The sequence below is a fragment of the Ursus americanus genome, chromosome 22, assembly GCF_024610735.1.
Source record: "Ursus americanus isolate L20-20 chromosome 22, mUrsAme1.1.p, whole genome shotgun sequence".
Classification (NCBI taxonomy): domain Eukaryota; kingdom Metazoa; phylum Chordata; class Mammalia; order Carnivora; family Ursidae; genus Ursus; species Ursus americanus.
The window spans coordinates 15,482,473-15,492,901 of NC_142148.1; the positions used below are offsets into that span (position 1 = coordinate 15,482,473).

The 10,429-nt window shown below is 54.2% G+C and overlaps 1 long non-coding RNA gene across 1 annotated transcript; it reads left to right on the forward strand.

Annotated features, from left to right (window-relative positions):
• Nucleotides 1-320: 320 nt before the first annotated feature.
• On the forward strand, nt 321-10,103 carry LOC148108025 (uncharacterized). The gene is made up of 3 exons (XR_015720902.1): nt 321-451; nt 1,198-1,354; nt 5,649-10,103. It is a non-coding gene; the product is annotated as an uncharacterized LOC148108025 (long non-coding RNA).
• Nucleotides 10,104-10,429: the final 326 nt, after the last annotated feature.

Consider the following 10,429-nt stretch of genomic DNA (forward strand, 5'->3'; position numbering starts at 1 on the left):
TTGCCTCTTAAAAGATGGCCTGGAAGCACCTCCCAGTTTCTACTGTTTGGGATTCAGACAATAAGATAGAAGTGGTTCAGAAGGAAGGGAGAGACCCAGTCACGTCCTGGCTCTGTCACTAGCTGTGTGACCTCGGGGGAGTCCCTCCTCTTCTCTGGGCCTCAGATTCCAAGCAGAGTTGTTATGAGACTTAAAGGGCTGGGGCATAGCTGCGCTCAGGGGAGTGGTAGCTCGTCCCAGGCAGTCCTTCCCCCCAGTTTGCAGCCGCTGGCTTTGGGTGGGGAGAAGGCCAGAAACACAGCTGAGACTTGTCCTTCCATCTCCAAGCTGCCTGGCTCTGTCTCCAGGAGCAGCTCTTTCTCTAACCCCCAACCCCTCAGAAGGGACCAGCCACAGCCTCCCTCTGGGCGCCGTTCCAGCTCTCAGGATCCCAAGACCCGCCCCCTCAGAGGTAATGTCACCATGGACACCGGATGGGCATAGGGCTGCCCGGGGCTGCAGTGAGGGGCAACCGGACCGCTTCCAGGAGCCCAGTGCAGGAAGTGGGACAGGGAGGCCCCCAGTGCCCCAGAGAAAACACTTCATTACTGGAAGCCCAGCCAGGCGGAGGGGGTGGAAGTGGCCGCGCGAGAGGAAACCTCACAGGGTCAGCCAAACCTCGGCCCTCGAGGCCAGCAGCCCACGGACTGGCCACGTGGGGCTGGCTCACTGGGGTGTTTACGGAAACACTGGCCCTGAGGCCGGCCCAGCTGCTGGGCTGGGATCCCCTGAGGCACCCCCAGACCTCAAAGTGCCAGCTTGGCAGGAGACGTCAAAGGCTGCAGCTGAGGCCTTGTTTTCCTCGCCGCCCACCTGGGGAGTGGAAAGCTGAGGAGCCCCCCAGGGAACGGGGGGTGGTAGAGAAGGGTGAGGTCTTCGGGCCAGCCCGGTGTCCTCCTGGTCCAGCTTCCTGAGCTGGGTCAGGGGACCAGGTCCTTTCTGGACACCCCTGGAAAATGGCATCAACTTAAGAGAAGCACCTGGCCGGGGGTCTCTGGAGCCAGGCTGCCTGGGTTCAAATCCTGACATTGGCCCTCACTGGCTGTGTCGCTCTGGAGAGTTTGCTGAACTTTCCTGTGCCTCAGTTTCCCCATCTGACGATAACAGTACACACTTCACGGAGATGTTGTTTGAATGAAATGATCTCATATGTGCCAGGTACTCCACGCAGCCCCAATCACGGGTCACGCACCGTGTTCGTCATGGAAATCTTTTCAGCTTAAATATCTGGGGAGCATCCACGCCATGATTGAGGAGCTGAGGTTACAGAGATAAATCTGATTTAGTTCCTGCCCCAGGGAGCTTCAAGGTCAAGGTGAGCATCTGGGGGGTTAGGAGGTTGAGGTGGGTGTGATATACCTAATTACCGTAGTCACAATGGAAATGAAGGGGTGAACATCTACTTCTCCAATGTCTCTGTTTGTGGGAGCAGGGGCCACAAGGGAACAGTCCCTCCTCTATCCCCACACCCAGCACGGAGGCCCGCACCCACTCGGGGTGTAAACCTGGCTGCGGAACCAGTAGATACACGTCTGATCCTTTCTGAGTGTTGGAAGGCAGCAGGCCCTGAGCCCCGCGCACCGCGTGCATGACACCCATCCAGCTCCTCAGTACCCGGATGGAGTCGGTCGTGTCATTCTCTGTGTTCGGAGAAGCAAACAGAGGCTCAGAGAGGCCAGCCCAGGGTCCCACAGCTGGTAAGTAGCAAAGCCCGGCCTGAACCCATGTCGAAGTTCAGAGCCTGCATTTTTAACCACTAAGCTCCCCATCGTCAGTGTGGTATTAAATTGCACCGCAACCCTCCAGCCTGGGAGTTCAGAGCCGTGCCCAGCCTGAACTGAGAAGATCCAGAAGGATCTTGGGGGGGTGGGGAGGACACTCCAGACAGAGGGACTTGCATGTGGAGAGGCAAAGAGGCAGGCCCAGGCCACTGCAGTACTAGTCTCGGCAGCACGAGCTGCTTCTGGACTAGCAAAGACTATGGTGTGCAGGGCTGGGGTGTGGGAGGGATGCAAACAGCAGAGGGAAGGACTGAGGGATGTCTGCAGACAGCCTGGAATGCCAGCAAAAGATTCAGACTGTCCCGTGGAGTATGAACCCCTGGCCAGGCCCGAGCAGAGTTTGCAGGTGACCAGATGGATGGTGGCTCTGGTGGCCGGGATCAAAGATGAATTACTACGGAAGGAGTTAGGACGCAGGGAGGAAAACCAATGGGTACAAATGACAAACCTTAGCATTGTTACTGGCGGTGAGCTCTCTCTCCTAGGTCGAACCTTACCTGCCCCGTGTTCCACTTCATCCAAAGCAATGTGTACATGCCTTTGAGGCCCCGGGCCTGGGCATGGAGTGGCGAGGCTTGCAGTCCTTGCAGCCCAGAAACGTGCCTTCTTCCTCAGCCCAGCCTCAGGCCTAGCCTCAGCAATGACCTACTTTTGGGGTTAACCCCACTCTGCCCCCATTGGCTGCCAGCAGCGGGAGGAGACCCAGAAGATGTGACCGGGAGCAGGTGCCCACAGGCTCTCAGCAGCCAAGGTTACACCACCACCACCCCCCAGCCCACCTGGCATTCAGACACATGGGAGTTCAGCTCTTGGACCTGCCATATACATGGACTATGTCCCTGGCCAGCTGCCTAGACGTCTCCCTCATTCATAACACAGATAATCATGAATGAGAGGGATGTTGTGAGGTTTGATCGGGGTCTTGGATGTGGGGCATGGAGCACGGCGCTGGCTCAGGGCGAATGCTCTATAACTGTGAGCTCAGTGTCATTACCACTGTGGCCTGAAGGCAGAGCTGCTGTTCTGGTCTGGGAAGAACTCAGAAACCGCCTGCTGGGGCCTGGAAAGGCTCAGAGGGCATCTGGGCCACCCCCCTGTCCCCAGGTGCCTGGCGCCTGACTTAGCTTGGGGAGGTCAGTCTCCCCCAGCAGTCATGGGAGCCCCTGGCTTGAGTCACGTGTCTGCACCTCATGTGCACAGGCTGGTGAAAAGTGAAAGGAGCTATGTCTGGGCTCCATCACGTGGGCCATGTAGTTAGACCACCTTGGCCTACCCCGAGCTCTGGCCCTCCCTCACAGCCCAAGCCAGGACAAGTTACTTCATGTTCCAGTGCCTTGGCTCCTTCATTTGCAAAATGGGCATAGCATAGTTCCTACGTCACGGGTCATGGTGAAGGTTAGGAGAGAGGGGGTGTATACACACTTAGCACGGGGCCTGGCACGTGCAAACACGTGGTAAATATTAGCAGTCGTCGTGGAGCAGGATCCGTAAGTCAGGAAATTCGCAGAAATTAAATAACTGAGAGAAGGGGGAGTAAATCACCAAAACCGTGCAGTTTGCACAGGTGGACGAAGACGCAGGCCATTGAGAGAGCCGGGAAACAGGGCCGAGGCTGGGAGAGGGCCCAGCCTCCTTCTGAAGAACAGCCAGTAAGAATAACAAGCAGCAACATTTCCCAAAGAGTGAGCCCAGGGCGTGGGCTAGGTGCGGTGCTCATGTGCTCTGCACAGAAGAGCTCGTTTCTGTCCCGCAACAACCCTGGGAGGCAGGGCTGGGACTAGGGTTGGCAGCGAGATGACAGGGGGACATCATTTAAGGGGCACGGAATCTCTCCTGCCTCAGAGCCAGCGTCTCCTTAAATGTCGGCACCCGGCTTGCCTCATCCTAGTCCCAGGTCTGCTGTGAGTTGGGATAATAATTAGCCCCATTTGATAGATGTGAAAACCGAGCCTTCGCCAGGCTGGGCACCTGTCCAGTGTCACACGACTAGGAAGAGGCAGATCCCAGGATTCTTCGATTTTGAAGCCTGGACCTCTTTTTACCCCGAGGAGCTGCCTCCCAGCCTAGGAATAAAAGGTCCCAGTCCACCTCCCAGAAGGCCCAGCGACCGGGAGAGCTGCCTGGAACCGCCCTCCTCTGGCTGGCCCGAGGCAGCCCAGAGAGCTGGCCTGTAGGGCAGAGGCCTGGAGATTCCGCCCCACATTCCTGTGGGTTAAGTCTGGGGACCCAGGCTCCCAGCATCAGCCATCACGTTCCCCAGAAAGAATCTCTACTCATAACAAACCCCAAAGGTCACTCATCTGGGAAGGAGCGTTCCATCTCCACCCCTGGGCAAGAGAGAGGGCCCAGCTTTTACGGAGACCACCCAGGTGCCCGGATGGGGATGACCTGCTTCTGGCTGGTTTGTGCACCCCTCTCACTCCTCTGGGTCTCCTCTGTGGATGGTGGTTGGATGGGACAGGTGGACAGAGAGGACGAAGGAACATCCCAGTAGAAGAAGCCCCTAGAGAGTCTAGGGCAAGAAATGCCCGGGGCTCTGGACTCAGCCCGCCTGACCTCAAGTCCCTCTTTCACCACCTCCTAGCTGTGTGGCCTTGGATCCGTTACTTTACCTCTCTGTGCCCGTTTCCTGTTCCAGCCATGGGGATGATAATAACACCTACTTGCATGAGGATTCATTAAATGAGATCCATTCATTCAACAGCTAGTTATTGAAGGGCTATCAACTTCCAGGCAGTGAACAATAAAGCAATGAATAGAGGAGACAAAACTCTCTGCCTTCAAGATTTTAAAGAGGAAATATCTTAATGAATATTATTTACTCTAGAAAATGCTGGCATCAAAAAAATATGAAGCAAATAGAGTAAAATGTTAACAGTGGTTAAATCTAGAGGATGGGCAAATAGCAAATGGGTGATCATTATAGGTTTTCTACACTTTTCTGTATGTTTGAAATGTTTTACAAATACAAAGTGAGAAAGAAAAAGAAGTGAGATAGAGAAAGAACAGAAGGAAGGGAGGAGGGAGGGAGGGTAGAGAGGAAGAAAGGGAGGGAAAGAGGAAGGAGGGAGAGAGGAATCGAGGAAGGGAGGGAAGGAGGAAAGAAGGAAGGGAGAGAGGAAAGGAGGGAAGGAGGGAAGGAGGAAGGAAGGAAGGGAGAGAGGAAAGGAGGGAAGGAGGGAAGGAGGAAAGGAGAAAGGGAGTGCGTGTGTTTTCCCCGTGGCTGTGTTTCCGTGCGAGGGTGTTTCAGGCCCCCACATGACCATTTCATCTTTCAGTGCCTTCCTCACTCTACTTTTGGATTCCTCAGAGCTGTCTGGGGTCATGTTGACCCACAAAATTAAAAAAAAAATGTTCACTCGTAGCTGCTTCTCTGGCTCCCTTCCCAGCTTTCTTATTCGGGAGGAGGAGAAGCAGGAGGGAGGCAGTGTGCATCGGTCAGGGTCAGCTGGGTCACGGTGCAGTAACAACCACCCCCAAAGCTTGTCTTTCAGTTATTCCTGCTGAGTGTCCACTCAGTCCCCTGCACCCGGCTTCACGGCCCCTCACCCCAGGACCCAGACCGACGGAACAGCCGCCGTCCCAAAGGTGTTTGAAACCTAACACGGGATGCTCTGCTTTCACTGAAAGATTCCTTTCCCGAGTTGGTGGGTACTCCACAGTGCATCCATCTGAAGGGGGAACAGAACACACAGAGGGGAAAATGCATACAGTCCTAGACTCCTGGGTTTGGAGTATTGTGCAAGCCTACATCGGAGTCTGAGAATCTTACAATCATAGATTTTCAAAACTGAAAGCTCTCTGAATCCAGTATCATTTTCCAAGCAGGAGTTCTTCAAGTTTTCCAAGCACCTCTACGACCTTCTTCAGAGAAGAAGAAGACTGGCCACTAGTCTTTGCTTGTACTCTCCCAGGACCCGGAAACTCATCACCTCCCAGGACAGCCTACTCCATTATGGATCAGCTCTAAAAAGTGCTGCTTTTATAAAGTGAGTCAAACTTTCCCTCTCTCAGGCTCCAGATACCGGCTATTTTCCTGGCAGAGCAAAGGTGCAGCCATCACCAGGACAGCCTTGGAGACAGGCTGAACCGGCAGCCAGTTTTGGGGAATGAGTTCAGGAGACCCTGAACAGCCCCGGGGACCAATTGTATTATATCTCTGCTGCCCGAGGCTCCACCGTCATGGTCTGCGGGTCCCCATGACGGAGGCTTATAAATAGCAGGAAGCATAAAGGCTTGGACCCAGGCCTAGGTTCAAATGCTGACGTCTTGACCCAGCTTGTAGGCAAGTTTTCTCACCTCCCTGAGCCCTGGTTTTCTCGTGTGTTCGGTGGGAATAAAGTCATGGCAACAAGATCACCATCTCCTGGGCAGGACGGCCGTGCCCACCCAATGGGCTCAGGAAACTTAACACCTGCCACAAAGCCGGGCACATAGTAGGTGCTCAACTAGACCTGGCTTTGGATCCGGCTTCTACCTCTTCTTATTTCTATGCCCTTGGGCTTCAGTTCCTGGAACTTCGGATTTCCCATCTCTCAGAGTCTGGTCAGGATTTTTTTAGCTCACATTCCCTGCTAACGTGCTAAACTCTTGACTGGAATTGGACATTTAATCCTCTACGGAGCAAGGCGGAGTATTTATAAGCACCCCAACGTTAGTAATGGAGAAACTGTGGCACAGAGAGGTTGGGTTGAGTGACTTGCCCAAGGTCACGGGCTGGTGAGGGGATGGAGGCAGGATTGGACTGCAGGCAGTTGGGCCCCACGTAGACACCGTGATGTCGAGGGCCTGGCACGCAGTAGTTGTTCGTTTTGTGTTTGAACTGCTGTACCTTCCCCATCCCGTCCCCCAAATAAGCACAATAGCGTAGGCACTGGCACTTAGGTGTTCTCAGCATTCACTCCCAAGTATTGGTCAGTTGGGAGATTTCAGGCTGCAAGTGATAGAATACCCACCCTGATACTCCTGACTTCAACAGTAAGGACTTTTGGGGTCCAGAAATCCGCAGGTTGGATAGTTCCAGGATTGGTGAGTTCAGAGGCTGGCGCCTCATGATCTCAGCACAGCTGCCAAAGTTTCAGACATCATATCCTCACACAACCACCTAAAGGGAAAGAATGGAGGAACGTCTCCCTACGCGGCTTCTTAGACTTGAGGCAAGTCCTGCTCAGAACCCCCCCCCCCCACGGACTTTGTGGCTCCTTGGCAAGAACGGGTCACGTTTCTATGGAAGCCTGCTAGTGCTTACCAATAGCCATCTTCTCTCTGGGTGCACAGCGAGGCTCCAGTTCCCAGCCTCCTTTGCAGTTAGGTGTGGTCATGTGACCGAGTCTGGCTAATGAGATATGAGTACAAATAAACACATCGTTTTCAGGTCTGGCCTATGATCCTTGCTCTCTTTCTCCATCGGCCTGCTGAATGGAGAGGACTCAGAGGAAGAGGATGGCAGAGTCACAAGACAGGGAGAGTCTCAGTCCCTAAATGGCTGCAGAGAGCTCAGGCCTCCTGCCAAGACTTCTCATACCTGCATGGGAGAAAAAAATCAGACATTTGTGGCAGAAAGCCACTGAAATCTTGGAGGTCTTTGTTACAGCAGCTAACACGACTTAACCCAGCCAATACACATGCCTCTCCCTGAAAACCAGCCACGGGGACTGGAGAACCTTGAATGGCTTAGCCCCTGGGGCTGGGGAAGAGATTTCCTGAACACGTTGCCCACCCCATACTAGAACAGAGATAAGGCTCTAGAGAGAAGGTTGAAGGCAGGAAAGAGAGTGGGCAAGGGGTTCAGGACTGGAGTTGGATCAAGGGCCCCAGGAGGATGGGACCCAGGAGACACTGCCTTCCTCCCAGACTGCTGTAGGGAGGGGGGCTTCTGTAGATGGCCGGATGTGTCTGGGCTGACCTGCTGTCTGAGGTCCCCGGCCCCTCAGTTGGCTCAGCCCGCTGGCCCACACCCTGTGGATCATTCCGTGGGTGGCAGAGAACCGGGGAGGCTATTGAATCACAGCCCATGGGGCTTCGCTTGAGGAATGCGGTTTCTGAGAACTGTGCACTTGGGGACCCTTGGCAAAGGGACCCTCAGGAGCCTGGGGCCTGGCAGGCTGAGCAGGTTTTGCACAGACTGCTTCTGTGGCCCCAGCTGGGGGAGGGGAACTTGCAGGGTGGATCAAGAGGCCTGACGTTAGCATCTCAATTCCACAACTTTCTAGCCTGGTCAGCTGGGCAAGGGAGCTCCCCTCCCTGAACCTAAATGCAGGGGAGGAAACTGGCTTCCTTCAACACGGGCGAAGATGGAGTGAAATCATCAAGGTAAGGTGTCCAGCCGAAGACCGGGAGCCCAGTTAGCGCTCCTTGCCTGCTGGCTGCCGTGGATACCCCTGGGTGGAGGAAGGGGCCACATTTGGGTCCCCTCCCCATCCTGCTGAGGTGTGGCAGGGGCCAGGCCGCTCCTGGAAGAGCTTTCTCTCCCCTGGAGCAGGCATGCTGGCCAGAAGCCTGCCCTGGCCCAGCCCTGATTCCACCTCTTGCTCACATGCCGCTCATCTGCTCCAAGCCTCCGTGTTCCCACCTGAGCAATGGGTGCAGTCAGGCCCCCCCTGCCTCCACCTCACCGCTGTAACCGGCTTCAGCCGAAGCACTCAATCGTGGTGCCTCCCTACACAGAGTCCACGGGCACCCTGCCCTGGGTTCAAAGCCAGCTCCGGCCTCTTCTCATTTTATGACCTTGAGAATGCCATTGAATTAAGGTTTGGGGGCTTCTGAATGGGATGATGCTGGTTCGTAGCTCCTAGGGGGGATGAGAGGGGACCAGGCATGTGACGTGCTCAGCGCTGAGCCTGGGACTTAGGAAGGGTTCAGGTAATAGTGGTAATTACTGTATCTCTAGGGGTCTCAGGATTGTGCAAAGTAGAGAGGGCTGTAAGTTGAAAGGTTCTTAGGTCACTCTCCATGAGATACCGAAGAAGAAAGTTCCACCTTCCCCTTGAGGCTCTTTGGGTCCCCCTTCTTCCCCTGCCCCAATTGCTATACTCTCTTCCTAGAACTGGAACCACATGGGAGGCACTGTGGTGCAGGGCTGGGAGTTGGGAGTTTGAGCTCTAGTCCGGCTTCCACTGCTCTCTGGCTGTGTGGCCCAGGGCAAGTATATCACCCTTTCTGAGCCTCCTTAGCAAGCATGTGAGGCAATGGGACTGCAGCCTCTACCCTAAGGACCATATGATGCGACATTCGTGGACTCCTTCCTCACAACAGCCAGTGGCCAAGGAGAGGGGGTGTGGCTCCCTCGCAGGCTCTGGGTCAGGGTCACGGCTCTGTGTGGAATCTGGTCTCTGCTGCCCAGAACTGCGTCTCTTGGTGCCTGGAATTCCACCATGAGTGACTCATGCCTTTGGGAAATCATTGCCCTCACCCCACTGAGTAACAGCAATAACACTCCCTCGTGGCTTCCCTTCGCACAGAGCGTCCACACTGCACCGTCTCACTGGGTCTCAGCACGCTACCGTGAGGTGGGCAGCGAGGTGAGGAAAGTTTGAATCAGATGCAGAAAGCAATGTATCCAAAGTGACACAGCAAGTTAGTGGCGAAGCCTGGAGTCCTGGAGTCTCCTAGCTTCTTGGTCACTGCATGTATTCCCCTCAACAACTTTGCTTAAAAATGCTGCTCCGGATATCCGTGCACCCAAATTTATAGCATGATTCCCAACGGCCAAAAGGTGGAATCAGCCCAAGTGTCCATGGACAGATGAGTGGATAAGCAGAATGTGGTCCGTACGTGCAATGGAATGGGACTCAGCCTGAAAAACGGAGGACATTCTGACCCAGGCTATGACACAGACAACCCATGAGGACGTTCTGCTGCGTGAAGGAAGCCACTTACATGAGGGACCTAGAGCAGTCAGCTTCATAGAGACAGAAAGGAGAAGGGTGGGGGCCCCGGGGCTGGAATGAGAAGTCCATGTTTAATGGGAGCAGAGTCTGAGCTTCTCGGGATGAAGAGAGCTCTGGGGATGGATGGCAGCGATGGTAGCATAACCATGGGAATGTGCTTAATGCCACGGGACTAGACATTTAAAAATGTGAAGATGGAAAATTTTATGTTACATGCATTTTGGCAAGATTTAAAAGTTACAGTTTTTAGGGACACCTGGGTGGCTCAAGTCAGTTGAGTGTCTGACTCTTGATTTCGGTCGTGATCTCAGGGTCCTAGGATCGAGCCCCATGTCTGGCTCCATGCTCTGTGGGGAGTCCCCTTGTCTCCCTGTGCCCCTCCCCCAACTCTCTCTCTCTCTCTCCCTCAAATGAATAAATAAATCTTGTTTTAAAATGTAAAAATTAGTGTTTTTTTTTTAAATGCTACTTCTGAGAGGAAGATGGGGGACGTCCTAACCTTTTTAAGACATGTAACGTAGTTTATCATGACTTGTATCAGTCAGGATAGGCTAAGTCATGCTGCTGTAACAAACAGCCCCCAAATCTGACTTTTGAGTCAAACACTCACTGTATGTTACCGCCTTACACTCTATACCCTATACCCCCTGGGACACTCCTCCTCGCTGTTCTAAACATCTCCCTGCTCTGTCTGCACCCCGCGCCCAGGATAAGGCAATG